At 41.7% G+C, this 26,844-nt stretch overlaps 82 pseudogenes; all 82 read right to left on the bottom strand.

Annotated features, from left to right (window-relative positions):
- Positions 1–501: 501 nt before the first annotated feature.
- LOC134595740 (5S ribosomal RNA) lies at positions 502–620 on the bottom strand (annotated as a pseudogene).
- A 134-nt stretch (positions 621–754) lies between these two features.
- On the bottom strand, positions 755–873 carry LOC134598365 (5S ribosomal RNA; annotated as a pseudogene).
- A 133-nt stretch (positions 874–1,006) lies between these two features.
- On the bottom strand, positions 1,007–1,125 carry LOC134595246 (5S ribosomal RNA; annotated as a pseudogene).
- Positions 1,126–1,259: 134 nt separating this feature from the next.
- LOC134597167 (5S ribosomal RNA) lies at positions 1,260–1,378 on the bottom strand (annotated as a pseudogene).
- Positions 1,379–1,603: 225 nt separating this feature from the next.
- On the bottom strand, positions 1,604–1,722 carry LOC134595357 (5S ribosomal RNA; annotated as a pseudogene).
- Positions 1,723–1,947: 225 nt separating this feature from the next.
- Positions 1,948–2,066, bottom strand: LOC134598364 (5S ribosomal RNA; annotated as a pseudogene).
- A 135-nt stretch (positions 2,067–2,201) lies between these two features.
- On the bottom strand, positions 2,202–2,320 carry LOC134597272 (5S ribosomal RNA; annotated as a pseudogene).
- A 134-nt stretch (positions 2,321–2,454) lies between these two features.
- On the bottom strand, positions 2,455–2,573 carry LOC134588751 (5S ribosomal RNA; annotated as a pseudogene).
- A 225-nt stretch (positions 2,574–2,798) lies between these two features.
- Positions 2,799–2,917, bottom strand: LOC134589438 (5S ribosomal RNA; annotated as a pseudogene).
- Positions 2,918–3,051: 134 nt separating this feature from the next.
- On the bottom strand, positions 3,052–3,170 carry LOC134597992 (5S ribosomal RNA; annotated as a pseudogene).
- Positions 3,171–3,729: 559 nt separating this feature from the next.
- LOC134596344 (5S ribosomal RNA) lies at positions 3,730–3,848 on the bottom strand (annotated as a pseudogene).
- A 134-nt stretch (positions 3,849–3,982) lies between these two features.
- LOC134595837 (5S ribosomal RNA) lies at positions 3,983–4,101 on the bottom strand (annotated as a pseudogene).
- A 225-nt stretch (positions 4,102–4,326) lies between these two features.
- Positions 4,327–4,445, bottom strand: LOC134594261 (5S ribosomal RNA; annotated as a pseudogene).
- Positions 4,446–4,670: 225 nt separating this feature from the next.
- On the bottom strand, positions 4,671–4,789 carry LOC134598363 (5S ribosomal RNA; annotated as a pseudogene).
- Positions 4,790–4,923: 134 nt separating this feature from the next.
- LOC134597261 (5S ribosomal RNA) lies at positions 4,924–5,042 on the bottom strand (annotated as a pseudogene).
- A 134-nt stretch (positions 5,043–5,176) lies between these two features.
- LOC134588750 (5S ribosomal RNA) lies at positions 5,177–5,295 on the bottom strand (annotated as a pseudogene).
- Positions 5,296–5,520: 225 nt separating this feature from the next.
- On the bottom strand, positions 5,521–5,639 carry LOC134589437 (5S ribosomal RNA; annotated as a pseudogene).
- A 134-nt stretch (positions 5,640–5,773) lies between these two features.
- On the bottom strand, positions 5,774–5,892 carry LOC134597991 (5S ribosomal RNA; annotated as a pseudogene).
- Positions 5,893–6,451: 559 nt separating this feature from the next.
- Positions 6,452–6,570, bottom strand: LOC134597301 (5S ribosomal RNA; annotated as a pseudogene).
- Positions 6,571–6,886: 316 nt separating this feature from the next.
- On the bottom strand, positions 6,887–7,005 carry LOC134595728 (5S ribosomal RNA; annotated as a pseudogene).
- Positions 7,006–7,139: 134 nt separating this feature from the next.
- LOC134598362 (5S ribosomal RNA) lies at positions 7,140–7,258 on the bottom strand (annotated as a pseudogene).
- A 133-nt stretch (positions 7,259–7,391) lies between these two features.
- On the bottom strand, positions 7,392–7,510 carry LOC134595245 (5S ribosomal RNA; annotated as a pseudogene).
- Positions 7,511–7,644: 134 nt separating this feature from the next.
- LOC134595836 (5S ribosomal RNA) lies at positions 7,645–7,763 on the bottom strand (annotated as a pseudogene).
- Positions 7,764–7,988: 225 nt separating this feature from the next.
- On the bottom strand, positions 7,989–8,107 carry LOC134595356 (5S ribosomal RNA; annotated as a pseudogene).
- A 225-nt stretch (positions 8,108–8,332) lies between these two features.
- LOC134598361 (5S ribosomal RNA) lies at positions 8,333–8,451 on the bottom strand (annotated as a pseudogene).
- A 135-nt stretch (positions 8,452–8,586) lies between these two features.
- Positions 8,587–8,705, bottom strand: LOC134595872 (5S ribosomal RNA; annotated as a pseudogene).
- Positions 8,706–9,174: 469 nt separating this feature from the next.
- On the bottom strand, positions 9,175–9,293 carry LOC134597249 (5S ribosomal RNA; annotated as a pseudogene).
- Positions 9,294–9,427: 134 nt separating this feature from the next.
- Positions 9,428–9,546, bottom strand: LOC134587961 (5S ribosomal RNA; annotated as a pseudogene).
- Positions 9,547–9,680: 134 nt separating this feature from the next.
- LOC134598360 (5S ribosomal RNA) lies at positions 9,681–9,799 on the bottom strand (annotated as a pseudogene).
- Positions 9,800–9,933: 134 nt separating this feature from the next.
- On the bottom strand, positions 9,934–10,052 carry LOC134597763 (5S ribosomal RNA; annotated as a pseudogene).
- Positions 10,053–10,186: 134 nt separating this feature from the next.
- On the bottom strand, positions 10,187–10,305 carry LOC134589725 (5S ribosomal RNA; annotated as a pseudogene).
- A 134-nt stretch (positions 10,306–10,439) lies between these two features.
- On the bottom strand, positions 10,440–10,558 carry LOC134589714 (5S ribosomal RNA; annotated as a pseudogene).
- Positions 10,559–10,692: 134 nt separating this feature from the next.
- LOC134597364 (5S ribosomal RNA) lies at positions 10,693–10,811 on the bottom strand (annotated as a pseudogene).
- Positions 10,812–11,036: 225 nt separating this feature from the next.
- LOC134594482 (5S ribosomal RNA) lies at positions 11,037–11,155 on the bottom strand (annotated as a pseudogene).
- A 134-nt stretch (positions 11,156–11,289) lies between these two features.
- LOC134597089 (5S ribosomal RNA) lies at positions 11,290–11,408 on the bottom strand (annotated as a pseudogene).
- A 134-nt stretch (positions 11,409–11,542) lies between these two features.
- LOC134598359 (5S ribosomal RNA) lies at positions 11,543–11,661 on the bottom strand (annotated as a pseudogene).
- A 135-nt stretch (positions 11,662–11,796) lies between these two features.
- Positions 11,797–11,915, bottom strand: LOC134588432 (5S ribosomal RNA; annotated as a pseudogene).
- A 377-nt stretch (positions 11,916–12,292) lies between these two features.
- LOC134588743 (5S ribosomal RNA) lies at positions 12,293–12,411 on the bottom strand (annotated as a pseudogene).
- A 225-nt stretch (positions 12,412–12,636) lies between these two features.
- Positions 12,637–12,755, bottom strand: LOC134589701 (5S ribosomal RNA; annotated as a pseudogene).
- Positions 12,756–12,889: 134 nt separating this feature from the next.
- On the bottom strand, positions 12,890–13,008 carry LOC134597238 (5S ribosomal RNA; annotated as a pseudogene).
- Positions 13,009–13,142: 134 nt separating this feature from the next.
- LOC134589373 (5S ribosomal RNA) lies at positions 13,143–13,264 on the bottom strand (annotated as a pseudogene).
- Positions 13,265–13,399: 135 nt separating this feature from the next.
- On the bottom strand, positions 13,400–13,518 carry LOC134597078 (5S ribosomal RNA; annotated as a pseudogene).
- A 469-nt stretch (positions 13,519–13,987) lies between these two features.
- Positions 13,988–14,106, bottom strand: LOC134597227 (5S ribosomal RNA; annotated as a pseudogene).
- Positions 14,107–14,240: 134 nt separating this feature from the next.
- Positions 14,241–14,359, bottom strand: LOC134597216 (5S ribosomal RNA; annotated as a pseudogene).
- A 482-nt stretch (positions 14,360–14,841) lies between these two features.
- LOC134597203 (5S ribosomal RNA) lies at positions 14,842–14,960 on the bottom strand (annotated as a pseudogene).
- Positions 14,961–15,094: 134 nt separating this feature from the next.
- On the bottom strand, positions 15,095–15,213 carry LOC134597191 (5S ribosomal RNA; annotated as a pseudogene).
- A 391-nt stretch (positions 15,214–15,604) lies between these two features.
- LOC134595871 (5S ribosomal RNA) lies at positions 15,605–15,723 on the bottom strand (annotated as a pseudogene).
- A 134-nt stretch (positions 15,724–15,857) lies between these two features.
- Positions 15,858–15,976, bottom strand: LOC134595619 (5S ribosomal RNA; annotated as a pseudogene).
- Positions 15,977–16,202: 226 nt separating this feature from the next.
- On the bottom strand, positions 16,203–16,321 carry LOC134588742 (5S ribosomal RNA; annotated as a pseudogene).
- Positions 16,322–16,546: 225 nt separating this feature from the next.
- LOC134597688 (5S ribosomal RNA) lies at positions 16,547–16,665 on the bottom strand (annotated as a pseudogene).
- A 134-nt stretch (positions 16,666–16,799) lies between these two features.
- On the bottom strand, positions 16,800–16,918 carry LOC134596591 (5S ribosomal RNA; annotated as a pseudogene).
- A 134-nt stretch (positions 16,919–17,052) lies between these two features.
- On the bottom strand, positions 17,053–17,174 carry LOC134589372 (5S ribosomal RNA; annotated as a pseudogene).
- Positions 17,175–17,309: 135 nt separating this feature from the next.
- LOC134595870 (5S ribosomal RNA) lies at positions 17,310–17,428 on the bottom strand (annotated as a pseudogene).
- A 469-nt stretch (positions 17,429–17,897) lies between these two features.
- On the bottom strand, positions 17,898–18,016 carry LOC134598358 (5S ribosomal RNA; annotated as a pseudogene).
- A 134-nt stretch (positions 18,017–18,150) lies between these two features.
- On the bottom strand, positions 18,151–18,269 carry LOC134595869 (5S ribosomal RNA; annotated as a pseudogene).
- A 377-nt stretch (positions 18,270–18,646) lies between these two features.
- Positions 18,647–18,765, bottom strand: LOC134595835 (5S ribosomal RNA; annotated as a pseudogene).
- Positions 18,766–18,990: 225 nt separating this feature from the next.
- LOC134596544 (5S ribosomal RNA) lies at positions 18,991–19,109 on the bottom strand (annotated as a pseudogene).
- A 134-nt stretch (positions 19,110–19,243) lies between these two features.
- Positions 19,244–19,362, bottom strand: LOC134587792 (5S ribosomal RNA; annotated as a pseudogene).
- A 225-nt stretch (positions 19,363–19,587) lies between these two features.
- Positions 19,588–19,706, bottom strand: LOC134597407 (5S ribosomal RNA; annotated as a pseudogene).
- Positions 19,707–19,840: 134 nt separating this feature from the next.
- Positions 19,841–19,959, bottom strand: LOC134589253 (5S ribosomal RNA; annotated as a pseudogene).
- Positions 19,960–20,094: 135 nt separating this feature from the next.
- Positions 20,095–20,213, bottom strand: LOC134597237 (5S ribosomal RNA; annotated as a pseudogene).
- A 468-nt stretch (positions 20,214–20,681) lies between these two features.
- On the bottom strand, positions 20,682–20,800 carry LOC134598357 (5S ribosomal RNA; annotated as a pseudogene).
- Positions 20,801–20,934: 134 nt separating this feature from the next.
- On the bottom strand, positions 20,935–21,053 carry LOC134595834 (5S ribosomal RNA; annotated as a pseudogene).
- Positions 21,054–21,278: 225 nt separating this feature from the next.
- On the bottom strand, positions 21,279–21,397 carry LOC134589689 (5S ribosomal RNA; annotated as a pseudogene).
- Positions 21,398–21,531: 134 nt separating this feature from the next.
- On the bottom strand, positions 21,532–21,650 carry LOC134598042 (5S ribosomal RNA; annotated as a pseudogene).
- A 225-nt stretch (positions 21,651–21,875) lies between these two features.
- LOC134597406 (5S ribosomal RNA) lies at positions 21,876–21,994 on the bottom strand (annotated as a pseudogene).
- A 134-nt stretch (positions 21,995–22,128) lies between these two features.
- On the bottom strand, positions 22,129–22,247 carry LOC134589252 (5S ribosomal RNA; annotated as a pseudogene).
- Positions 22,248–22,381: 134 nt separating this feature from the next.
- Positions 22,382–22,500, bottom strand: LOC134598355 (5S ribosomal RNA; annotated as a pseudogene).
- A 135-nt stretch (positions 22,501–22,635) lies between these two features.
- On the bottom strand, positions 22,636–22,754 carry LOC134597236 (5S ribosomal RNA; annotated as a pseudogene).
- Positions 22,755–23,222: 468 nt separating this feature from the next.
- LOC134589677 (5S ribosomal RNA) lies at positions 23,223–23,341 on the bottom strand (annotated as a pseudogene).
- Positions 23,342–23,475: 134 nt separating this feature from the next.
- On the bottom strand, positions 23,476–23,594 carry LOC134594349 (5S ribosomal RNA; annotated as a pseudogene).
- A 225-nt stretch (positions 23,595–23,819) lies between these two features.
- Positions 23,820–23,938, bottom strand: LOC134589236 (5S ribosomal RNA; annotated as a pseudogene).
- Positions 23,939–24,254: 316 nt separating this feature from the next.
- Positions 24,255–24,373, bottom strand: LOC134594338 (5S ribosomal RNA; annotated as a pseudogene).
- Positions 24,374–24,507: 134 nt separating this feature from the next.
- On the bottom strand, positions 24,508–24,626 carry LOC134588954 (5S ribosomal RNA; annotated as a pseudogene).
- Positions 24,627–24,851: 225 nt separating this feature from the next.
- On the bottom strand, positions 24,852–24,970 carry LOC134596303 (5S ribosomal RNA; annotated as a pseudogene).
- A 225-nt stretch (positions 24,971–25,195) lies between these two features.
- Positions 25,196–25,314, bottom strand: LOC134595720 (5S ribosomal RNA; annotated as a pseudogene).
- A 134-nt stretch (positions 25,315–25,448) lies between these two features.
- Positions 25,449–25,567, bottom strand: LOC134596884 (5S ribosomal RNA; annotated as a pseudogene).
- Positions 25,568–25,701: 134 nt separating this feature from the next.
- LOC134594481 (5S ribosomal RNA) lies at positions 25,702–25,820 on the bottom strand (annotated as a pseudogene).
- A 134-nt stretch (positions 25,821–25,954) lies between these two features.
- LOC134589017 (5S ribosomal RNA) lies at positions 25,955–26,073 on the bottom strand (annotated as a pseudogene).
- A 134-nt stretch (positions 26,074–26,207) lies between these two features.
- On the bottom strand, positions 26,208–26,326 carry LOC134598354 (5S ribosomal RNA; annotated as a pseudogene).
- Positions 26,327–26,461: 135 nt separating this feature from the next.
- LOC134595867 (5S ribosomal RNA) lies at positions 26,462–26,580 on the bottom strand (annotated as a pseudogene).
- A 134-nt stretch (positions 26,581–26,714) lies between these two features.
- Positions 26,715–26,833, bottom strand: LOC134588109 (5S ribosomal RNA; annotated as a pseudogene).
- Between the last annotated feature and the right edge of the window lie 11 nt (positions 26,834–26,844).

Here is a 26,844-nt window from a genome sequence, read left to right as displayed (position 1 = left end):
AGGTTCCTAGTTGGTCTCCCATAGGGAAAAAAGTGGTCTGATTATGACATCATAATGCAAAAAAGAAATAAACAAAAGCTTACGGCACCTGAGGTTCCTAGTTGGTCTCCCATACAAGTACTAACCAGGCCCGAGTCTGGATGGCTTCCGAGATCTGACATTTTCAGACTGGTATGGCCGTAAGTGAAATTAAGAGAATGCGATCTCGCTAATGTTGGTAGAATATCAAACTCTGGTTGCGACAAAAGACAAGACGCTTCTGGATAGGGAAAAAAGTGGTCTGATTATGACATCATAATGCAAAAAAGAAATAAACAAAAGCTTACGGCACCTGAGGTTCCTAGTTGGTCTCCCATAGGGAAAAAAGTGGTCTGATTATGACATCATAATGCAAAAAATAAATAAACAAAAGCTTACGGCACCTGAGGTTCCTAGTTGGTCTCCCATAGGGAAAAAAGTGGTCTGATTATGACATCATAATGCAAAAAAGAAATAAACAAAAGCTTACGGCACCTGAGGTTCCTAGTTGGTCTCCCATACAAGTACTAACCAGGCCCGAGTCTGGATGGCTTCCGAGATCTGATGAGATCAGGCATTTTCAGACTGGTATGGCCGTAAGTGAAATTAAGAGAATGCGATCTCGTTAATGTTGGTAGAATATCAAACTCTGGTTGCGACAAAAGACAAGATGCTTCTGGATAGGGAAAAAAGTGGTCTGATTATGACATCATAATGCAAAAAAGAAATAAACAAAAGCTTACGGCACCTGAGGTTCCTAGTTGGTCTCCTATACATGTACTAACCAGGCCCGAGTCTGGATGGCTTCCGAGATCTGACGAGATCAGGCATTTTCAGACTGGTATGGCCGTAAGTGAAATTAAGAGAATGCGATCTCGCTAATGTTGGTAGAATATCAAACTCTTGTTGCGACAAAAGACAAGACGCTTCTGGATAGGGAAAAAGTGGTCTGATTATGACATCATAATGCAAAAAAGAAATAAACAAAAGCTTACGGCACCTGAGGTTCCTAGTTGGTCTCCCATACAAGTACTAACCAGACCCAAGTCTGGATGGCTTCCGAGATCTGACGAGATCAGGCATTTTCAGACTGGTATGGCCGTAAGTGAAATTAAGAGAATGCGATCTCGCTAATGTTGGTAGAATATCAAACTCTGGTTGCGACAAAAGACAAGACGCTTCTGGATAGGGAAAAAAGTGGTCTGATTATGACATCATAATGCAAAAAAGAAATAAACAAAAGCTTACGGCACCTGAGGTTCCTAGTTGGTCTCCCATACAAGTACTAACCAGGCCCGAGTCTGGATGGCTTCGGAGATCTGATGAGATCAGGCATTTTCAGACTGGTATGTCCGTAAGTGAAATTAAGAGAATGCGATCTCGCTAATGTTGGTAGAATATCAAACTCTGGTTGCAACAAAAGACAAGACGCTTCTGGATAGGGAAAAAAGTGGTCTGATTATGACATCATAATGCAAAAAAGAAATAAACAAAAGCTTACGGCACCTGAGGTTCCTAGTTGGTCTCCCATAGGGAAAAAAGTGGTCTGATTATGACATCATAATGCAAAAAAGAAATAAACAAAAGCTTACGGCACCTGAGGTTCCTAGTTGGTCTCCCATACAAGTACTAACCAGGCCCGAGTCTGAATGGCTTCCGAGATCTGACGAGATCAGGCATTTTCAGACTGGTATGGCCATAAGGGAAATTAAGAGAATGCGATCTCGCTAATGTTGGTAGAATATCAAACTCTGGTTGCGACAAAAGACAAGACGCTTCTGGATAGGGAAAAAAGTGGTCTGATTATGACATCATAATGCAAAAAAGAAATAAACAAAAGCTTACGGCACCTGAGGTTCCTAGTTGGTCTCCCATAGGGAAAAAAGTGGTCTGATTATGACATCATAATGCAAAAAAGAAATAAACAAAAGCTTACGGCACCTGAGGTTCCTAGTTGGTCTCCTATACATGTACTAACCAGGCCCGAGTCTGGATGGCTTCCGAGATCTGACGAGATCAGGCATTTTCAGACTGGTATGGCCGTAAGTGAAATTAAGAGAATGCGATCTCGCTAATGTTGGTAGAATATCAAACTCTGGTTGCGAAAAAAGACAAGACGCTTCTGGATAGGGAAAAAAAGTGGTCTGATTATGACATCATAATGCAAAAAAGAAATAAACAAAAGCTTACGGCACCTGAGGTTCCTAGTTGGTCTCCCATACAAGTACTAACCAGGCCCAAGTCTGGATGGCTTCCGAGATCTGACGAGATCAGGCATTTTCAGACTGGTATGGCCGTAAGTGAAATTAAGAGAATGCGATCTCGCTAATGTTGGTAGAATATCAAACTCTGGTTGCGACAAAAGACAAGACGCTTCTGGATAGGGAAAAAAGTGGTCTGATTATGACATCATAATGCAAAAAAGAAATAAACAAAAGCTTACGGCACCTGAGGTTCCTAGTTGGTCTCCCATACAAGTACTAACCAGGCCCGAGTCTGGATGGCTTCTGAGATTTGACGAGATCAGGCATTTTCAGACTGGTATAGCAGTAAATGAAATTAAGAGAATGCGATCTCGCTAATGTTGGTAGAATATCAAACTCTGGTTGCGACAAAAGACAAGACGCTTCTGGATAGGAAATAAAGTGGTCTGATTATGACATCATAATGCAAAAAAGAAATAAACAAAAGCTTACGGCACCTGAGGTTCCTAGTTGGTCTCCCATAGGGAAAAAAGTGGTCTGATTATGACATCATAATGCAAAAAAGAAATAAACAAAAGCTTACGGCACCTGAGGTTCCTAGTTGGTCTCCCATACAAGTACTAACCAGGCCCGAGTCTGGATGGTTTCCGAGATCTGACGAGATCAGGCATTTTCAGACTGGTATGGCCGTAAGTGAAACTAAGAGAATGCGATCTCGCTAATGTTGGTAGAATATCAAACTCTGGTTGCGACAAAAGACAAGACGCTTCTGGATAGGGAAAAAAGTGGTCTGATTATGACATCATAATGCAAAAAAGAAATAAACAAAAGCTTACAGCACCTGAGGTTCCTAGTTGGTCTCCCATACAAGTACTAACCAGGCGCGAGTCTGGATGGCTTCCGAGATCTGACGAGATCAGGCATTTTCAGACTGGTATGGCCGTAAGTGAAATTAAGAAAATGCGATCTAGCTAATGTTGGTAGAATATCAAACTCTGGTTGCGACAAAAGACAAGACGCTTCTGGATAGGGAAAAAAGTGGTCTGATTATGACATCATAATGCAAAAAAGAAATAAACAAAAGCTTACGGCACCTGAGGTTCCTAGTTGGTCTCCCATAGGGAAAAAAGTGGTCTGATTATGACATCATAATGCAAAAAAGAAATAAACAAAAGCTTACGGCACCTGAGGTTCCTAGTTGGTCTCCCATACAAGTACTAACCAGGCCCGAGTCTGGATGGCTTCCGAGATCTGACATTTTCAGACTGGTATGGCCGTAAGTGAAATTAAGAGAATGCGATCTCGCTAATGTTGGTAGAATATCAAACTCTGGTTGCGACAAAAGACAAGACGCTTCTGGATAGGGAAAAAAGTGGTCTGATTATGACATCATAATGCAAAAAAGAAATAAACAAAAGCTTACGGCACCTGAGGTTCCTAGTTGGTCTCCCATAGGGAAAAAAGTGGTCTGATTATGACATCATAATGCAAAAAAGAAATAAACAAAAGCTTACGGCACCTGAGGTTTCTAGTTGGTCTCCCATACAAGTACTAACCAGGCCCGAGTCTGGATGGCTTCCGAGATCTGACGAGATCAGGCATTTTCAGACTGGTATGGCCGTAAGTGAAATTAAGAGAATGCGATCTCGCTAATGTTGGTAGAATATCAAACTCTGGTTGCGACAAAAGACAAGACGCTTCTGGATAGGGAAAAAAGTGGTCTGATTATGACATCATAATGCAAAAAAGAAATAAACAAAAGCTTACGGCACCTGAGGTTCCTAGTTGGTCTCCCATACAAGTACTAACCAGGCCCGAGTCTGGATGGCTTCCGAGATCTGATGAGATCAGGCATTTTCAGACTGGTATGTCCGTAAGTGAAATTAAGAGAATGCGATCTCGCTAATGTTGGTAGAATATCAAACTCTGGTTGCGACAAAAGACAAGACGCTTCTGGATAGGGAAAAAAGTGGTCTGATTATGACATCATAATGCAAAAAAGAAATAAACAAAAGCTTACGGCACCTGAGGTTCCTAGTTGGTCTCCCATAGGGAAAAAAGTGGTCTGATTATGACATCATAATGCAAAAAAGAAATAAACAAAAGCTTACGGCACCTGAGGTTCCTAGTTGGTCTCCCATACAAGTACTAACCAGGCCCGAGTCTGAATGGCTTCCGAGATCTGACGAGATCAGGCGTTTTCAGACTGGTATGGCCATAAGGGAAATTAAGAGAATGCGATCTCGCTAATGTTGGTAGAATATCAAACTCTGGTTGCGACAAAAGACAAGACGCTTCTGGATAGGGAAAAAAGTGGTCTGATTATGACATCATAATGCAAAAAAGAAATAAACAAAAGCTTACGGCACCTGAGGTTCCTAGTTGGTCTCCCATAGGGAAAAAAGTGGTCTGATTATGACATCATAATGCAAAAAAGAAATAAACAAAAGCTTACGGCACCTGAGGTTCCTAGTTGGTCTCCTATACATGTACTAACCAGGCCCGAGTCTGGATGGCTTCCGAGATCTGACGAGATCAGGCATTTTCAGACTGGTATGGCCGTAAGTGAAATTAAGAGAATGCGATCTCGCTAATGTTGGTAGAATATCAAACTCTGGTTGCGACAAAAGACAAGACGCTTCTGGATAGGGAAAAAAGTGGTCTGATTATGACATCATAATGCAAAAAAGAAATAAACAAAAGCTTACGGCACCTGAGGTTCCTAGTTGGTCTCCCATACAAGTACTAACCAGGCCCAAGTCTGGATGGCTTCCGAGATCTGACGAGATCAGGCATTTTCAGACTGGTATGGCCGTAAGTGAAATTAAGAGAATGCGATCTCGCTAATGTTGGTAGAATATCAAACTCTGGTTGCGACAAAAGACAAGACGCTTCTGGATAGGGAAAAAAGTGGTCTGATTATGACATCATAATGCAAAAAAGAAATAAACAAAAGCTTACGGCACCTGAGGTTCCTAGTTGGTCTCCCATACAAGTACTAACCAGGCCCGAGTCTGGATGGCTTCTGAGATTTGACGAGATCAGGCATTTTCAGACTGGTATAGCAGTAAATGAAATTAAGAGAATGCGATCTCGCTAATGTTGGTAGAATATCAAACTCTGGTTGCGACAAAAGACAAGACGCTTCTGGATAGGAAATAAAGTGGTCTGATTATGACATCATAATGCAAAAAAGAAATAAACAAAAGCTTACGGCACATGAGGTTCCTAGTTGGTCTCCCATAGGGAAAAAAGTGGTCTGATTATGACATCATAATGCAAAAAAGAAATAAACAAAAGCTTACGGCACCTGAGGTTCCTAGTTGGTCTCCCATACAAGTACTAACCAGGCCCGAGTCTGGATGGTTTCCGAGATCTGACGAGATCAGGCATTTTCAGACTGGTATGGCCGTAAGTGAAACTAAGAGAATGCGATCTCGCTAATGTTGGTAGAATATCAAACTCTGGTTGCGACAAAAGACAAGACGCTTCTGGATAGGGAAAAAAGTGGTCTGATTATGACATCATAATGCAAAAAAGAAATAAACAAAAGCTTACAGCACCTGAGGTTCCTAGTTGGTCTCCCATACAAGTACTAACCAGGCGCGAGTCTGGATGGCTTCCGAGATCTGACGAGATCAGGCATTTTCAGACTGGTATGGCCGTAAGTGAAATTAAGAAAATGCGATCTAGCTAATGTTGGTAGAATATCAAACTCTGGTTGCGACAAAAGACAAGACGCTTCTGGATAGGGAAAAAAGTGGTCTGATTATGACATCATAATGCAAAAAAGAAATAAACAAAAGCTTACGGCACCTGAGGTTCCTAGTTGGTCTCCCATAGGGAAAAAAGTGGTCTGATTATGACATCATAATGCAAAAAAGAAATAAACAAAAGCTTACGGCACCTGAGGTTCCTAGTTGGTCTCCCATACAAGTACTAACCAGGCCCGAGTCTGGATGGCTTCCGAGATCTGACATTTTCAGACTGGTATGGCCGTAAGTGAAATTAAGAGAATGCGATCTCGCTAATGTTGGTAGAATATCAAACTCTGGTTGCGACAAAAGACAAGACGCTTCTGGATAGGGAAAAAAGTGGTCTGATTATGACATCATAATGCAAAAAAGAAATAAACAAAAGCTTACGGCACCTGAGGTTCCTAGTTGGTCTCCCATAGGGAAAAAAGTGGTCTGATTATGACATCATAATGCAAAAAAGAAATAAACAAAAGCATACGGCACCTGAGGTTTCTAGTTGGTCTCCCATACAAGTACTAACCAGGCCCGAGTCTGGATGGCTTCCGAGATCTGATGAGATCAGGCATTTTCAGACTGGTATGGCCGTAAGTGAAATTAAGAGAATGCGATCTCGCTAATGTTGGTAGAATATCAAACTCTGGTTGCGACAAAAGACAAGACGCTTCTGGATAGGGAAAAAAGTGGTCTGATTATGACATCATAATGCAAAAAAGAAATAAACAAAAGCTTACGGCACCTGAGGTTCCTAGTTGGTCTCCCATAGGGAAAAAAGTGGTCTGATTATGACATCATAATGCAAAAAATAAATAAACAAAAGCTTACGGCACCTGAGGTTCCTAGTTGGTCTCCCATAGGGAAAAAAGTGGTCTGATTATGACATCATAATGCAAAAAAGAAATAAACAAAAGCTTACGGCACCTGAGGTTCCTAGTTGGTCTCCCATACAAGTACTAACCAGGCCCGAGTCTGGATGGCTTCCGAGATCTGATGAGATCAGGCATTTTCAGACTGGTATGGCCGTAAGTGAAATTAAGAGAATGCGATCTCGTTAATGTTGGTAGAATATCAAACTCTGGTTGCGACAAAAGACAAGATGCTTCTGGATAGGGAAAAAAGTGGTCTGATTATGACATCATAATGCAAAAAAGAAATAAACAAAAGCTTACGGCACCTGAGGTTCCTAGTTGGTCTCCTATACATGTACTAACCAGGCCCGAGTCTGGATGGCTTCCGAGATCTGACGAGATCAGGCATTTTCAGACTGGTATGGCCGTAAGTGAAATTAAGAGAATGCGATCTCGCTAATGTTGGTAGAATATCAAACTCTGGTTGCGACAAAAGACAAGACGCTTCTGGATAGGGAAAAAGTGGTCTGATTATGACATCATAATGCAAAAAAGAAATAAACAAAAGCTTACGGCACCTGAGGTTCCTAGTTGGTCTCCCATACAAGTACTAACCAGACCCAAGTCTGGATGGCTTCCGAGATCTGACGAGATCAGGCATTTTCAGACTGGTATGGCCGTAAGTGAAATTAAGAGAATGCGATCTCGCTAATGTTGGTAGAATATCAAACTCTGGTTGCGACAAAAGACAAGACGCTTCTGGATAGGGAAAAAAGTGGTCTGATTATGACATCATAATGCAAAAAAGAAATAAACAAAAGCTTACGGCACCTGAGGTTCCTAGTTGGTCTCCCATACAAGTACTAACCAGGCCCGAGTCTGGATGGCTTCCGAGATCTGATGAGATCAGGCATTTTCAGACTGGTATGTCCGTAAGTGAAATTAAGAGAATGCGATCTCGCTAATGTTGGTAGAATATCAAACTCTGGTTGCAACAAAAGACAAGACGCTTCTGGATAGGGAAAAAAGTGGTCTGATTATGACATCATAATGCAAAAAAGAAATAAACAAAAGCTTACGGCACCTGAGGTTCCTAGTTGGTCTCCCATAGGGAAAAAAGTGGTCTGATTATGACATCATAATGCAAAAAAGAAATAAACAAAAGCTTACGGCACCTGAGGTTCCTAGTTGGTCTCCCATACAAGTACTAACCAGGCCCGAGTCTGAATGGCTTCCGAGATCTGACGAGATCAGGCATTTTCAGACTGGTATGGCCATAAGGGAAATTAAGAGAATGCGATCTCGCTAATGTTGGTAGAATATCAAACTCTGGTTGCGACAAAAGACAAGACGCTTCTGGATAGGGAAAAAAGTGGTCTGATTATGACATCATAATGCAAAAAAGAAATAAACAAAAGCTTACGGCACCTGAGGTTCCTAGTTGGTCTCCCATAGGGAAAAAAGTGGTCTGATTATGACATCATAATGCAAAAAAGAAATAAACAAAAGCTTACGGCACCTGAGGTTCCTAGTTGGTCTCCTATACATGTACTAACCAGGCCCGAGTCTGGATGGCTTCCGAGATCTGACGAGATCAGGCATTTTCAGACTGGTATGGCCGTAAGTGAAATTAAGAGAATGCGATCTCGCTAATGTTGGTAGAATATCAAACTCTGGTTGCGAAAAAAGACAAGACGCTTCTGGATAGGGAAAAAAAGTGGTCTGATTATGACATCATAATGCAAAAAAGAAATAAACAAAAGCTTACGGCACCTGAGGTTCCTAGTTGGTCTCCCATACAAGTACTAACCAGACCCGAGTCTGGATGGCTTCCGAGATCTGACGAGATCAGGCATTTTCAGACTGGTATGGCCGTAAGTGAAATTAAGAGAATGCGATCTCGCTAATGTTGGTAGAATATCAAACTCTGGTTGCGACAAAAGACAAGACGCTTCTGGATAGGGAAAAAAGTGGTCTGATTATGACATCATAATGCAAAAAAGAAATAAACAAAAGCTTACGGCACCTGAGGTTCCTAGTTGGTCTCCCATACAAGTACTAACCAGACTCGAGTCTGGATGGCTTCCGAGATCAGGCATTTTCAGACTGGTATGGCCGTAAGTGAAATTAAGAGAATGCGATCTCGCTAAGGTTGGTAGAATATCAAACTCTGGTTGCGACAAAAGACAAGACGCTTCTGGATAGGGAAAAAAGTGGTCTTATTATGAATATCATAATGCAAAAAAGAAATAAACAAAAGCTTACGGCACCTGAGGTTCCTAGTTGGTCTCCCATAGGGAAAAAAGTGGTCTGATTATGACATCATAATGCAAAAAAGAAATAAACAAAAGCTTACGGCACCTGAGGTTCCTAGTTGGTCTCCCATACAAGTACTAACCAGGCCCAAGTCTGGATGGCTTCCGAGATCTGACGAGATCAGGCATTTTCAGACTGGTATGGCCGTAAGTGAAATTAAGAGAATGCGATCTCGCTAATGTTGGTAGAATATCAAACTCTGGTTGCGACAAAAGACAAGACGCTTCTGGATAGGGAAAAAAGTGGTCTGATTATGACATCATAATGCAAAAAAGAAATAAACAAAAGCTTAAGGCACCTGAGGTTCCTAGTTGGTCTCCCATACAAGTACTAACCAGACCCGAGTCTGGATGGCTTCCGAGATCTGACGAGATCAGGCATTTTCAGACTGGTATGGCCGTAAGTGAAATTAAGAGAATGCGATCTCGCTAATGTTGGTAGAATATCAAACTCTGGTTGCGACAAAAGACAAGACGCTTCTGAATAGGGAAAAAAGTGGTCTGATTATGACATCATAATGCAAAAAAGAAATAAACAAAAGCTTACGGCACCTGAGGTTCCTAGTTGGTCTCCTATACATGTACTAACCAGGCCCGAGTCTGGATGGCTTCCGAGATCTGACGAGATCAGGCATTTTCAGACTGGTATGGCCGTAAGTGAAATTAAGAGAATGCGATCTCGCTAATGTTGGTAGAATATCAAACTCTGGTTGCGACAAAAGACAAGACGCTTCTGGATAGGGAAAAAAGTGGTCTGATTATGACATCATAATGCAAAAAAGAAATAAACAAAAGCTTACGGCACCTGAGGTTCCTAGTTGGTCTCCCATACAAGTACTAACCAGACCCGAGTCTGGATGGCTTCCGAGATCTGATGAGATCAGGCATTTTCAGACTGGTATGTCCGTAAGTGAAATTAAGAGAATGCGATCTCGCTAATGTTGGTAGAATATCAAACTCTGGTTGCAACAAAAGACAAGACGCTTCTGGATAGGGAAAAAAGTGGTCTGATTATGACATCATAATGCAAAAAAGAAATAAACAAAAGCTTACGGCACCTGAGGTTCCTAGTTGGTCTCCCATACAAGTACTAACCAGGCCCGAGTCTGGATGGCTTCCGAGATCTGACGAGATCAGGCATTTTCAGACTGGTATGGCCGTAAGTGAAATTAAGAGAATGCGATCTCGCTAATGTTGGTAGAATATCAAACTCTGGTTGCGACAAAAGACAAGACGCTTCTGGATAGGGAAAAAAGTGGTCTGATTATGACATCATAATGCAAAAAAGAAATAAACAAAAGCTTACGGCACCTGAGGTTCCTAGTTGGTCTCCCATACAAGTACTAACCAGGCCCGAGTCTGGATGGCTTCCGAGATCTGACGAGATCAGGCATTTTCAGACTGGTATGGCCGTAAGTGAAATTAAGAGAATGCGATCTCGCTAATGTTGGTAGAATATCTAACTCTGGTTGCGACAAAAGACAAGATGCTTCTGGATAGGGAAAAAAGTGGTCTGATTATGACATCATAATGCAAAAAAGAAATAAACAAAAGCTTACGGCATCTGAGGTTCCTAGTTGGTCTCCCATACAAGTACTAACCAGGCCCGAGTCTGAATGGCTTCCGAGATCTGACGAGATCAGGTATTTTCAGACTGGTATGGCCATAAGGGAAATTAAGAGAATGCGATCTCGCTAATGTTGGTAGAATATCAAACTCTGGTTGCGACAAAAGACAAGACGCTTCTGGATAGGGAAAAAAGTGGTCTGATTATGACATCATAATGCAAAAAAGAAATAAACAAAAGCTTACGGCACCTGAGGTTCCTAGTTGGTCTCCCATAGGGAAAAAAGTGGTCTGATTATGACATCATAATGCAAAAAAGAAATAAACAAAAGCTTACGGCACCTGAGGTTCCTAGTTGGTCTCCCATACAAGTACTAACCAGGCCCAAGTCTGGATGGCTTCCGAGATCTGACGAGATCAGGCATTGTCAGACTGGTATGGCCGTAAGTGAAGTTAAGAGAATGCAATCTCATTAATGTTGGTAGAATATCAAACTCTGGTTGCGACAAAAGACAAGATGCTTCTGGTTCGGGGAAAAAGTGGTCTGATTATGACATCATAATGCAAAAAAGAAATAAACAAAAGCTTACGGCACCTGAGGTTCCTAGTTGGTCTCCCATACAAGTACTAACCAGGCCCGAGTCTGGATGGCTTCCGAGATCTGACAAGATCAGGCATTTTCAGACTGGTATGGCCGTAAGGGAAATTAAGAGAATGCAATCTCGCTAATGTTGGTAAAATATCAAACTCTGGTTGCGACAAAAGACAAGACGCTTCTGGATAGGGAAAAAAGTGGTCTGATTATGACATCATAATGCAAAAAAGAAATAAACAAAAGCTTACGGCACCTGAGGTTCCTAGTTGGTCTCCTATACATGTACTAACCAGGCCCGAGTCTGGATGGCTTCCGAGATCTGACGAGATCAGGCATTTTCAGACTGGTATGGCCGTAAGTGAAATTAAGAGAATGCGATCTCGCTAATGTTGGTAGAATATCAAACTCTGGTTGCGACAAAAGACAAGACGCTTCTGGATAGGGAAAAAAAGTGGTCTGATTATGACATCATAATGCAAAAAAGAAATAAACAAAAGCTTACGGCACCTGAGGTTCCTAGTTGGTCTCCCATACAAATACTAACCAAACCCGAGTCTGGATGGCTTCCGAGATCTGACGAGATCAGGCATTTTCAGACTGGTATGGCCATAAGTGAAATTAAGAGAATACGATCTCGCTAATGTTGGTAGAATATCAAACTCTGGTTGCGACAAGAGACAAGACGCTTCTGGATGGGGAAAAAAGTGGTCTGATTATGACATCATAATGCAAAAAAGAAATAAACAAAAGCTTACGGCACCTGAGGTTCCTAGTTGGTCTCCCATACAAGTACTAACCAGACTCGAGTCTGGATGGCTTCCGAGATCAGGCATTTTCAGACTGGTATGGCCGTAAGTGAAATTAAGAGAATGCGATCTCGCTAATGTTGGTAGAATATCAAACTCTGGTTGCGACAAAAGACAAGACGCTTCTGGATAGGGAAAAAAGTGGTCTGATTATGACATCATAATGCAAAAAAGAAATAAACAAAAGCTTACGGCACCTGAGGTTCCTAGTTGGTCTCCCATACAAGTACTAACCAGGCCTGAGTCTGGATGGCTTCCGAGATCTGATAAGATCAGGCATTTTCAGACTGGTATGTCCGTAAGTGAAATTAAGAGAATGCGATCTCGCTAATGTTGGTAGAATATCAAACTCTGGTTGCAACAAAAGACAAGACGCTTCTGGATAGGGAAAAAAGTGGTCTGATTATGACATCATAATGCAAAAAAGAAATAAACAAAAGCTTACGGCACCTGAGGTTCCTAGTTGGTCTCCCATAGGGAAAAAAGTGGTCTGATTATGACATCATAATGCAAAAAAGAAATAAACAAAAGCTTACGGCACCTGAGGTTCCTAGTTGGTCTCCCATACAAGTACTAACCAGGCCCGAGTCTGGATGGCTTCCGAGATCTGACGAGATCAGGCATTTTCAGACTGGTATGGCCGTAAGTGAAATTAAGAGAATGCGATCTCGCTAATGTTGGTAGAATATCTAACTCTGGTTGCGACAAAAGACAAGATGCTTCTGGATAGGGAAAAAAGTGGTCTGATTATGACATCATAATGCAAAAAAGAAATAAACAAAAGCTTACGGCACCTGAGGTTCCTAGTTGGTCTCCCATACAAGTACTAACCAGGCCCAAGTCTGGATGGCTTCCGAGATCTGACGAGATCAGGCATTTTCAGACTGGTATGGCCGTAAGTGAAATTAAGAGAATGCGATCTCGTTAATGTTGGTAGAATATCAAACTCTGGTTGCGACAAAAGACAAGATGCTTCTGGATAGGGAAAAAAGTGGTCTGATTATGACATCATAATGCAAAAAAGAAATAAACAAAAGCTTACGGCACCTGAGGTTCCTAGTTGGTCTCCTATACATGTACTAACCAGGCCCGAGGAGTCTGAATGGCTTCCGAGATCTGACGAGATCAGGCATTTTCAGACTGGTATGGCCGTAAGTGAAATTAAGAGAACGCGATCTCGCTAATGTTGGTAGAATATCAAACTCTGGTTGCGACAAAAGACAAGACGCTTCTGGATAGGGAAAAAAAGTGGTCTGATTATGACATCATAATGCAAAAAAGAAATAAACAAAAGCTTACGGCACCTGAGGTTCCTAGTTGGTCTCCCATACAAGTACTAACCAGACCCAAGTCTGGATGGCTTCCGAGATCTGACGAAATCAGGCATTTTCAGACTGGTATGGCCGTAAGTGAAATTAAGAGAATGCGATCTCGCTAATGTTGGTAGAATATCAAACTCTGGTTGCGACAAAAGACAAGACGCTTCTGGATAAGGAAAAAAGTGGTCTGATTATGACATCATAATGCAAAAAAGAAATAAACAAAAGCTTACGGCACCTGAGGTTCCTAGTTGGTCTCCCATACAAGTACTAACCAGACTCGAGTCTGGATGGCTTCCGAGATCAGGCATTTTCAGACTGGTATGGCCATAAGTGAAATTAAGAGAATGCGATCTCGCTAATGTTGGTAGAATATCAAACTCTGGTTGCGACAAAAGACAAGACGCTTCTGGATAGGGAAAAAAGTGGTCTTATTATGAATATCATAATGCAAAAAAGAAATAAACAAAAGCTTACGGCACCTGAGGTTCCTAGTTGGTCTCCCATAGGGAAAAAAGTGGTCTGATTATGACATCATAATGCAAAAAAGAAATAAACAAAAGCTTACGGCACCTGAGGTTCCTAGTTGGTCTCCCATACAAGTACTAACCAGGCCCAAGTCTGGATGGCTTCCGAGATCTGACGAGATCAGGCATTTTCAGACTGGTATGGCCGTAAGTGAAATTAAGAGAATGCGATCTCGTTAATGTTGGTAGAATATCAAACTCTGGTTGCGACAAAAGACAAGATGCTTCTGGATAGGGAAAAAAGTGGTCTGATTATGACATCATAATGCAAAAAAGAAATAAACAAAAGCTTACGGCACCTGAGGTTCCTAGTTGGTCTCCCATACAAGTACTAACCAGGCCCAAGTCTGGATGGCTTCCGAGATCTGACGAGATCAGGCATTTTCAGACTGGTATGGCCGTAAGTGAAATTAAGAGAATGCGATCTCGTTAATGTTGGTAGAATATCAAACTCTGGTTGCGACAAAAGACAAGATGCTTCTGGATAGGGAAAAAAGTGGTCTGATTATGACATCATAATGCAAAAAAGAAATAAACAAAAGCTTACGGCACCTGAGGTTCCTAGTTGGTCTCCTATACATGTACTAACCAGGCCCGAGGAGTCTGAATGGCTTCCGAGATCTGACGAGATCAGGCATATTCAGACTGGTATGGCCGTAAGTGAAATTAAGAGAATGCGATCTCGCTAATGTTGGTAGAATATCAAACTCTGGTTGCGACAAAAGACAAGACGCTTCTGGATAGGGAAAAAAGTGGTCTTATTATGAATATCATAATGCAAAAAAGAAATAAACAAAAGCTTACGGCACCTGAGGTTCCTAGTTGGTCTCCCATAGGGAAAAAAGTGGTCTGATTATGACATCATAATGCAAAAAAGAAATAAACAAAAGCTTACGGCACCTGAGGTTCCTAGTTGGTCTCCCATACAAGTACTAACCAGGCCCAAGTCTGGATGGCTTCCGAGATCTGACGAGATCAGGCATTTTCAGACTGGTATGGCCGTAAGTGAAATTAAGAGAATGCGATCTCGTTAATGTTGGTAGAATATCAAACTCTGGTTGCGACAAAAGACAAGATGCTTCTGGATAGGGAAAAAAGTGGTCTGATTATGACATCATAATGCAAAAAAGAAATAAACAAAAGCTTACGGCACCTGAGGTTCCTAGTTGGTCTCCCATACAAGTACTAACCAGGCCCAAGTCTGGATGGCTTCCGAGATCTGACGAGATCAGGCATTTTCAGACTGGTATGGCCGTAAGTGAAATTAAGAGAATGCGATCTCGTTAATGTTGGTAGAATATCAAACTCTGGTTGCGACAAAAGACAAGATGCTTCTGGATAGGGAAAAAAGTGGTCTGATTATGACATCATAATGCAAAAAAGAAATAAACAAAAGCTTACGGCACCTGAGGTTCCTAGTTGGTCTCCTATACATGTACTAACCAGGCCCGAGGAGTCTGAATGGCTTCCGAGATCTGACGAGATCAGGCATATTCAGACTGGTATGGCCGTAAGTGAAATTAAGAGAATGCGATCTCGCTAATGTTGGTAGAATATCAAACTCTGGTTGCGACAAAAGACAAGACGCTTCTGGATAGGGAAAAAAAGTGGTCTGATTATGACATCATAATGCAAAAAAGAAATAAACAAAAGCTTACGGCACCTGAGGTTCCTAGTTGGTCTCCCATACAAGTACTAACCAGACCCGAGTCTGGATGGCTTCCGAGATCTGACGAGATCAGGCATTTTCAGACTGGTATGGCCGTAAGTGAAATTAAGAGAATGCGATCTCGCTAATGTTGGTAGAATATCAAACTCTGGTTGCGACAAAAGACAAGACGCTTCTGGATAGGGAAAAAAGTGGTCTGATTATGACATCATAATGCAAAAAAGAAATAAACAAAAGCTTACGGCACCTGAGGTTCCTAGTTGGTCTCCCATACAAGTACTAACCAGACCCGAGTCTGGATGGTTTCCGAGATCTGACGAGATCAGGCATTTTCAGACTGGTATGGCCGTAAGTGAAATTAAGAGAATGCGATCTCGCTAATGTTGGTAGAATATCAAACTCTGGTTGCGACAAAAGACAAGACGCTTCTGGATAGGGAAAAAAGTGGTCTTATTATGAATATCATAATGCAAAAAAGAAATAAACTAAAGCTTACGGCACCTGAGGTTCCTAGTTGGTCTCCCATAGGGAAAAAAGTGGTCTGATTATGACATCATAATGCAAAAAAGAAATAAACAAAAGCTTACGGCACCTGAGGTTCCTAGTTGGTCTCCCATACAAGTACTAACCAGGCCTGAGTCTGGATGGCTTCCGAGATCTGATAAGATCAGGCATTTTCAGACTGGTATGTCCGTAAGTGAAATTAAGAGAATGCGATCTCGCTAATGTTGGTAGAATATCAAACTCTGGTTGCAACAAAAGACAAGACGCTTCTGGATAGGGAAAAAAGTGGTCTGATTATGACATCATAATGCAAAAAAGAAATAAACAAAAGCTTACGGCACCTGAGGTTCCTAGTTGGTCTCCCATAGGGAAAAAAGTGGTCTGATTATGACATCATAATGCAAAAAAGAAATAAACAAAAGCTTACGGCACCTGAGGTTCCTAGTTGGTCTCCCATACAAGTACTAACCAGGCCCGAGTCTGGATGGCTTCCGAGATCTGACGATATCAGGCATTTTCAGACTGGTATGGCCGTAAGTGAAATTAAGAGAATGCGATCTCGCTAATGTTGGTAGAATATCTAACTCTGGTTGCGACAAAAGACAAGATGCTTCTGGATAGGGAAAAAAGTGGTCTGATTATGACATCATAATGCAAAAAAGAAATAAACAAAAGCTTACGGCACCTGAGGTTCCTAGTTGGTCTCCCATACAAGTACTAACCAGGCCCAAGTCTGGATGGCTTCCGACATCTGACGAGATCAGGCATTTTCAGACTGGTATGGCCGTAAGTGAAATTAAGAGAATGCGATCTCGTTAATGTTGGTAGAATATCAAACTCTGGTTGCGACAAAAGACAAGATGCTTCTGGATAGGGAAAAAAGTGGTCTGATTATGACATCATAATGCAAAAAAGAAATAAACAAAAGCTTACGGCACCTGAGGTTCCTAGTTGGTCTCCTATACATGTACTAACCAGGCCCGAGGAGTCTGAATGGCTTCCGAGATCTGACGAGATCAGGCATTTTCAGACTGGTATGGCCGTAAGTGAAATTAAGAGAATGCGATCTCGCTAATGTTGGTAGAATATCAAACTCTGGTTGCGACAAAAGACAAGACGCTTCTGGATAGGGAAAAAAAGTGGTCTGATTATGACATCATAATGCAAAAAAGAAATAAACAAAAGCTTACGGCACCTGAGGTTCCTAGTTGGTCTCCCATACAAGTACTAACCAGACCCGAGTCTGGATGGCTTCCGAGATCTGACGAGATCAGGCATTTTCAGACTGGTATGGCCGTAAGTGAAATTAAGAGAATGCGATCTCGCTAATGTTGGTAGAATATCAAACTCTGGTTGCGACAAAAGACAAGACGCTTCTGGATAGGGAAAAAAGTGGTCTGATTATGACATCATAATGCAAAAAAGAAATAAACAAAAGCTTACGGCACCTGAGGTTCCTAGTTGGTCTCCCATACAAGTACTAACCAGACTCGAGTCTGGATGGCTTCCGAGATCAGGCATTTTCAGACTGGTATGGCCGTAAGTGAAATTAAGAGAATGCGATCTCGCTAATGTTGGTAGAATATCAAACTCTGGTTGCGACAAAAGACAAGACGCTTCTGGATAGGGAAAAAAGTGGTCTTATTATGAATATCATAATGCAAAAAAGAAATAAACAAAAGCTTACGGCACCTGAGGTTCCTAGTTGGTCTCCCATAGGGAAAAAAGTGGTCTGATTATGACATCATAATGCAAAAAAGAAATAAACAAAAGCTTACGGCACCTGAGGTTCCTAGTTGGTCTCCTATACATGTACTAACCAGGCCCGAGTCTGGATGGCTTCCGAGATCTGACGAGATCAGGCATTTTCAGACTGGTATGGCCGTAAGTGAAATTAAGAGAATGCGATCTCGCTAATGTTGGTAGAATATCAAACTCTGGTTGCGACAAAAGACAAGACGCTTCTGGATAGGGAAAAAAGTGGTCTGATTATGACATCATAATGCAAAAAAGAAATAAACAAAAGCTTACGGCACCTGAGGTTCCTAGTTGGTCTCCCATACAAGTACTAACCAGACCCGAGTCTGGATGGCTTCCGAGATCTGACGAGATCAGGCATTTTCAGACTGGTATGGCCGTAAGTGAAATTAAGAGAATGCGATCTCGCTAATGTTGGTAGAATATCAAACTCTGGTTGCGACAAAAGACAAGACGCTTCTGGATAGGGAAAAAAGTGGTCTGATTATGACATCATAATGCAAAAAATAAATAAACAAAAGCTTACGGCACCTGAGGTTCCTAGTTGGTCTCCCATACAAGTACTAACCAGACTCGAGTCTGGATGGCTTCCGAGATCAGGCATTTTCAGACTGGTATGGCCGTAAGTGAAATTAAGAGAATGCGATCTCACTAATGTTGGTAGAATATCAAACTCTGGTTGCGACAAAAGACAAGACGCTTCTGGATAGGGAAAAAAGTGGTCTGATTATGACATCATAATGCAAAAAAGAAATAAACAAAAGCTTACGGCACCTGAGGTTCCTAGTTGGTCTCCCATACAAGTACTAACCAGGCCCGAGTCTGGATGGCTTCCGAGATCTGATGAGATCAGGCATTTTCAGACTGGTATGTCCGTAAGTGAAATTAAGAGAATGCGATCTCGCTAATGTTGGTAGAATATCAAACTCTGGTTGCAACAAAAGACAAGACGCTTCTGGATAGGGAAAAAAGTGGTCTGATTATGACATCATAATGCAAAAAAGAAATAAACAAAAGCTTACGGCACCTGAGGTTCCTAGTTGGTCTCCCATAGGGAAAAAAGTGGTCTGATTATGACATCATAATGCAAAAAAGAAATAAACAAAAGCTTACGGCACCTGAGGTTCCTAGTTGGTCTCCCATACAAGTAGTAACCAGGCCCGAGTCTGGATGGCTTCCGAGATCTGACGAGATCAGGCATTTTCAGACTGGTATGGCCGTAAGTGAAATTAAGAGAATGCGATCTCGCTAATGTTGGTAGAATATCTAACTCTGGTTGCGACAAAAGACAAGATGCTTCTGGATAGGGAAAAAAGTGGTCTGATTATGACATCATAATGCAAAAAATAAATAAACAAAAGCTTACGGCACCTGAGGTTCCTAGTTGGACTCCCATACAAGTACTAACCAGGCCCGAGTCTGAATGGCTTCCGAGATCTGACGAGATCAGGCATTTTCAGACTGGTATGGTCATAAGGGAAATTAAGAGAATGCGATCTCGCTAATGTTGGTAGAATATCAAACTCTGGTTGCGACAAAAGACAAGACGCTTCTGGATAGGGAAAAAAGTGGTCTGATTATGACATCATAATGCAAAAAAGAAATAAACAAAAGCTTACGGCACCTGAGGTTCCTAGTTGGTCTCCCATAGGGAAAAAAGTGGTCTGATTATGACATCATAATGCAAAAAAGAAATAAACAAAAGCTTACTGCACCTGAGGTTCCTAGTTGGTCTCCCATACAAGTACTAACCAGGCCCAAGTCTGGATGGCTTCCGAGATCTGACGAGATCAGGCATTGTCAGACTGGTATGGCCGTAAGTGAAGTTAAGAGAATGCAATCTCGTTAATGTTGGTAGAATATCAAACTCTGGTTGCGACAAAAGACAAGATGCTTCTGGTTAGGGGAAAAAGTGGTCTGATTATGACATCATAATGCAAAAAAGAAATAAACAAAAGCTTACGGCACCTGAGGTTCCTAGTTGGTCTCCCATACAAGTTCTAACCAGGCCCGAGTATGGATGGCTTCCGAGATCTGACAAGATCAGGCATTTTCAGACTGGTATGGCCGTAAGGGAAATTAAGAGAATGCGATCTCGCTAATGTTGGTAGAATATCAAACTCTGGTTGCGACAAAAGACAAGACGCTTCTGGATAGGGAAAAAAAGTGGTCTGATTATGACATCATAATGCAAAAAAGAAATAAACAAAAGCTTACGACACCTGAGGTTCCTAGTTGGTCTCCCATACAAGTACTAACCAGACCCGAGTCTGGATGGCTTCCGAGATCTGACGAGATCAGGCATTTTCAGACTGGTATGGCCGTAAGTGAAATTAAGAGAATGCGATCTCGCTAATGTTGGTAGAATATCAAACTCTGGTTGCGACAAAAGACAAGACGCTTCTGGATGGGGAAAAAAGTGGTCTGATTATGACATCATAATGCAAAAAAGAAATAAACAAAAGCTTACGGCACCTGAGGTTCCTAGTTGGTCTCCCATACAAGTACTAACCAGACTCGAGTCTGGATGGCTTCCGAGATCAGGCATTTTCAGACTGGTATGGCCGTAAGTGAAATTAAGAGAATGCGATCTCGCTAATGTTGGTAGAATATCAAACTCTGGTTGCAACAAAAGACAAGACGCTTCTGGATAGGGAAAAAAGTGGTCTGATTATGACATCATAATGCAAAAAAGAAATAAACAAAAGCTTACGGCACCTGAGGTTCCTAGTTGGTCTCCCATAGGGAAAAAAGTGGTCTGATTATGACATCATAATGCAAAAAAGAAATAAACAAAAGCTTACGGCACCTGAGGTTCCTAGTTGGTCTCCTATACATGTACTAACCAGGCCCGAGTCTGGATGGCTTCCGAGATCTGACGAGATCAGGCATTTTCAGACTGGTATGGCCGTAAGTGAAATTAAGAGAATGCGATCTCGCTAATGTTGGTAGAATATCAAACTCTGGTTGCGACAAAAGACAAGACGCTTCTGGATAGGGAAAAAAGTGGTCTGATTATGACATCATAATGCAAAAAAGAAATAAACAAAAGCTTACGGCACCTGAGGTTCCTAGTTGGTCTCCCATACAAGTACTAACCAGGCCCGAGTCTGGATGGCTTCCGAGATCTGATGAGATCAGGCATTTTCAGACTGGTATGTCCGTAAGTGAAATTAAGAGAATGCGATCTCGCTAATGTTGGTAGAATATCAAACTCTGGTTGCAACAAAAGACAAGACGCTTCTGGATAGGGAAAAAAGTGGTCTGATTATGACATCATAATGCAAAAAAGAAATAAACAAAAGCTTACGGCACCTGAGGTTCCTAGTTGGTCTCCCATAGGGAAAAAAGTGGTCTGATTATGACATCATAATGCAAAAAAGAAATAAACAAAAGCTTACGGCACCTGAGGTTCCTAGTTGGTCTCCCATACAAGTACTAACCAGGCCCGAGTCTGGATGGCTTCCGAGATCTGACGAGATCAGGCATTTTCAGACTGGTATGGCCGTAAGTGAAATTAAGAGAATGCGATCTCGCTAATGTTGGTAGAATATCTAACTCTGGTTGCGACAAAAGACAAGATGCTTCTGGATAGGGAAAAAAGTGGTCTGATTATGACATCATAATGCAAAAAATAAATAAACAAAAGCTTACGGCACCTGAGGTTCCTAGTTGGACTCCCATACAAGTACTAACCAGGCCCGAGTCTGAATGGCTTCCGAGATCTGATGAGATCAGGCATTTTCAGACTGGTATGGTCATAAGGGAAATTAAGAGAATGCGATCTCGCTAATGTTGGTAGAATATCAAACTCTGGTTGCGACAAAAGACAAGACGCTTCTGGATAGGGAAAAAAGTGGTCTGATTATGACATCATAATGCAAAAAAGAAATAAACAAAAGCTTACGGCACCTGAGGTTCCTAGTTGGTCTCCCATAGGGAAAAAAGTGGTCTGATTATGACATCATAATGCAAAAAAGAAATAAACAAAAGCTTACTGCACCTGAGGTTCCTAGTTGGTCTCCCATACAAGTACTAACCAGGCCCAAGTCTGGATGGCTTCCGAGATCTGACGAGATCAGGCATTGTCAGACTGGTATGGCCGTAAGTGAAGTTAAGAGAATGCAATCTCGTTAATGTTGGTAGAATATCAAACTCTGGTTGCGACAAAAGACAAGATGCTTCTGGTTAGGGGAAAAAGTGGTCTGATTATGACATCATAATGCAAAAAAGAAATAAACAAAAGCTTACGGCACCTGAGGTTCCTAGTTGGTCTCCCATACAAGTTCTAACCAGGCCCGAGTATGGATGGCTTCCGAGATCTGACAAGATCAGGCATTTTCAGACTGGTATGGCCGTAAGGGAAATTAAGAGAATGCAATCTCGCTAATGTTGGTAAAATATCAAACTCTGGTTGCGACAAAAGACAAGACGCTTCTGGATAGGGAAAAAAGTGTTCTGATTATGACATCATAATGCAAAAAAGAAATAAACAAAAGCTTACGGCACCTGAGGTTCCTAGTTGGTCTCCTATACATGTACTAACCAGGCCCGAGTCTGGATGGCTTCCGAGATCTGACGAGATCAGGCATTTTCAGACTGGTATGGCCGTAAGTGAAATTAAGAGAATGCGATCTCGCTAATGTTGGTAGAATATCAAACTCTGGTTGCGACAAAAGACAAGACGCTTCTGGATAGGGAAAAAAAGTGGTCTGATTATGACATCATAATGCAAAAAAGAAATAAACAAAAGCTTACGACACCTGAGGTTCCTAGTTGGTCTCCCATACAAGTACTAACCAGACCCGAGTCTGGATGGCTTCCGAGATCTGACGAGATCAGGCATTTTCAGACTGGTATGGCCGTAAGTGAAATTAAGAGAATTCGATCTCGCTAATGTTGGTAGAATATCAAACTCTGGTTGCGACAAAAGACAAGACGCTTCTGGATGGGGAAAAAAGTGGTCTGATTATGACATCATAATGCAAAAAAGAAATAAACAAAAGCTTACGGCACCTGAGGTTCCTAGTTGGTCTCCCATACAAGTACTAACCAGACTCGAGTCTGGATGGCTTCCGAGATCAGGCATTTTCAGACTGGTATGGCCATAAGTGAAATTAAGAGAATGCGATCTCGCTAATGTTGGTAGAATATCAAACTCTGGTTGCGACAAAAGACAAGACGCTTCTGGATAGGGAAAAAAGTGGTCTGATTATGACATCATAATGCAAAAAAGAAATAAACAAAAGCTTACGGCACCTGAGGTTCCTAGTTGGTCTCCCATAGGGAAAAAAGTGGTCTGATTATGACATCATAATGCAAAAAAGAAATAAACAAAAGCTTACGGCACCTGAGGTTCCTAGTTGGTCTCCCATACAAGTACTAACCAGGCCCGAGTCTGGATGGCTTCCGAGATCTGACGAGATCAGGCATTTTCAGACTGGTATGGCCGTAAGTGAAATTAAGAGAATGCGATCTCGCTAATGTTGGTAGAATATCAAACTCTGGTTGCGACAAAAGACAAGACGCTTCTGGATAGGGAAAAAAGTGGTCTGATTATGACATCATAATGCAAAAAAGAAATAAACAAAAGCTTACGGCACCTGAGGTTCCTAGGTGGTCTCCCATACAAGTACTAACCAGGCCCGAGTCTGGATGGCTTCCGAGATCTGACGAGATCAGGCATTTTCAGACTGGTATGGCCATAAATGAAATTACGAGAATGCGATCTCGCTAATGTTGGTAGAATATCAAACTCTGGTTGCGACAAAAGACAAGACGCTTCTGGATAGGGAAAAAAGTGGTTTGATTATGACATCATAATGCAAAAAATAAATAAACAAAAGCTTACGGCACCTGAGGTTCCTAGTTGGTCTCCCATAGTGAAAAAAGTGGTCTGATTATGACATCATAATGCAAAAAAGAAATAAACAAAAGCTTACGGCACCTGAGGTTCCTAGTTGGTCTCCCATACAAGTACTAACCAGGCCCAAGTCTGGATGGCTTCCAAGATCTGACGAGATCAGGCATTTTCAGACTGGTATGGCCGTAAGCGAAATTAAGAGAATGCGATCTCGTTAATGTTGGTAGAATATCAAACTCTGGTTGCGACAAAAGACAAGATGCTTCTGGATAGGGAAAAAAGTGGTCTGATTATGACATCATAATCCAAAAAAGAAATAAACAAAAGCTTACGGCACCTGAGGTTCCTAGTTGGTCTCCCATAGGGAAAAAAGTGGTCTGATTATGACATCATAATGCAAAAAAGAAATAAACAAAAGCTTACGGCACCTGAGGTTCCTAGTTGGTCTCCCATAGGGAAAAAAGTGGTCTGATTATGACATCATAATGCAAAAAAGAAATAAACAAAAGCTTACGGCACCTGAGGTTCCTAGTTGGTCTCCCATACAAGTACTAACCAGGCCCAAGTCTGGATGGTTTCCGAGATCTGACGAGATCAGGCATTGTCAGACTGGTATGGCCGTAAGTGAAATTAAGAGAATGCAATCTCGTTAATGTTGGTAGAATATCAAACTCTGGTTGCAACAAAAGACAAGACGCTTCTGGTTAGGGAAAAAAGTGGTCTGATTATGACATCATAATGCAAAAAAGAAATTAAAAAAAGCTTACGGCACCTGAGGTTCCTAGTTGGTCTCCCATACAAGTACTAACCAGGCCCGAGTCTGGATGGCTTACGAGATCTGACGAGATTAGGCATTTTCAGACTGGTATGGCCGTAATTGAAATTAAGAGAATGCGATCTCGCTAATGTTGGTAGAATATCAAACTCTGGTTGCGACAAAAGACAAGACGCTTCTGGATAGGGAAAAAAGTGGTCTGATTATGACATCATAATGCAAAAAAGAAATAAACAAAAGCTTACGGCACCTGAGGTTCCTAGTTGGTCTCCCATAGGGAAAAAAGTGGTCTGATTATGACATCATAATGCAAAAAAGAAATAAACAAAAGCTTACGGCACCTGAGGTTCCTAGTTGGTCTCCCATACAAGTACTAACCAGGCCCGAGTCTAGATGGCTTCCGAGATCTGACGAGATCAGGCATTTTCAGACTGGTATGGCCGTAAGGGAAATTAAGAGAATGCAATCTCGCTAATGTTGGTAGAATATCAAACTCTGGTTGCAACAAAAGACAAGACGCTTCTGGATAGGGAAAAAAGTGGTCTGATTATGACATCATAATGCAAAAAAGAAATAAACAAAAGCTTACGGCACCTGAGGTTCCTAGTTGGTCTCCCATAGGGAAAAAAGTGGTCTGATTATGACATCATAATGCAAAAAAGAAATAAACAAAAGCTTACGGCACCTGAGGTTCCTAGTTGATCTCCCATACAAGTACTAACCAGGCCCGAGTCTGGATGGCTTCCGAGATCTGACGAGATCAGGCATTTTCAGACTGGTATGGCCGTAAGTGAAATTAAGAGAATGCGATCTCGCTAATGTTGGTAGAATATCTAACTCTGGTTGCGACAAAAGACAAGATGCTTCTGGATAGGGAAAAAAGTGGTCTGATTATGACATCATAATGCAAAAAAGAAATAAACAAAAGCTTACGGCACCTGAGGTTCCTAGTTGGACTCCCATACAAGTACTAACCAGGCCCGAGTCTGAATGGCTTCCGAGATCTGACGAGATCAGGCATTTTCAGACTGGTATGGCCATAAGGGAAATTAAGAGAATGCGATCTCGCTAATGTTGGTAGAATATCAAACTCTGGTTGCGACAAAAGACAAGATGCTTCTGGTTAGGGGAAAAAGTGGTCTGATTATGACATCATAATGCAAAAAAGAAATAAACAAAAGCTTACGGCACCTGAGGTTCCTAGTTGGTCTCCCATACAAGTACTAACCAGGCCCAAGTCTGGATGGCTTCCGAGATCTGACGAGATCAGGCATTGTCAGACTGGTATGGCCGTAAGTGAAGTTAAGAGAATGCAATCTCGTTAATGTTGGTAGAATATCAAACTCTGGTTGCGACAAAAGACAAGATGCTTCTGGTTAGGGGAAAAAGTGGTCTGATTATGACATCATAATGCAAAAAAGAAATAAACAAAAGCTTACGGCACTTGAGGTTCCTAGTTGGTCTCCCATACAAGTACTAACCAGGCCCGAGTATGGATGGCTTCCGAGATCTGACAAGATCAGGCATTTTCAGACTGGTATGGCCGTAAGGGAAATTAAGAGAATGCAATCTCGCTAATGTTGCTAAAATATCAAACTCTGGTTGCGACAAAAGACAAGACGCTTCTGGATAGGGAAAAAAGTGTTCTGATTATGACATCATAATGCAAAAAAGAAATAAACAAAAGCTTACGGCACCTGAGGTTCCTAGTTGGTCTCCTATACATGTACTAACCAGGCCCGAGTCTGGATGGCTTCCGAGATCTGACGAGATCAGGCATTTTCAGACTGGTATGGCCGTAAGTGAAATTAAGAGAATGCGATCTCGCTAATGTTGGTAGAATATCAAACTCTGGTTGCGACAAAAGACAAGACGCTTCTGGATAGGGAAAAAAAGTGGTCTGATTATGACATCATAATGCAAAAAAGAAATAAACAAAAGCTTACGGCACCTGAGGTTCCTAGTTGGTCTCCCATACAAGTACTAACCAGACCCGAGTCTGGATGGCTTCCGAGATCTGACGAGATCAGGCATTTTCAGACTGGTATGGCCGTAAGTGAAATTAAGAGAATGCGATCTCGCTAATGTTGGTAGAATATCAAACTCTGGTTGCGACAAAAGACAAGACGCTTCTGGATGGGGAAAAAAGTGGTCTGATTATGACATCATAATGCAAAAAAGAAATAAACAAAAGCTTACGGCACCTGAGGTTCCTAGTTGGTCTCCCATACAAGTACTAACCAGGCCTGAGTCTGGATGGCTTCCGAGATCTGATGAGATCAGGCATTTTCAGACTGGTATGTCCATAAGTGAAATTAAGAG

This window comes from Pelobates fuscus, chromosome 2 (genome assembly GCF_036172605.1).
Source record: "Pelobates fuscus isolate aPelFus1 chromosome 2, aPelFus1.pri, whole genome shotgun sequence".
Classification (NCBI taxonomy): domain Eukaryota; kingdom Metazoa; phylum Chordata; class Amphibia; order Anura; family Pelobatidae; genus Pelobates; species Pelobates fuscus.
Note: the sequence above shows the minus strand (reverse complement) of the source record. Positions and strands in the feature narration are given on the sequence as shown.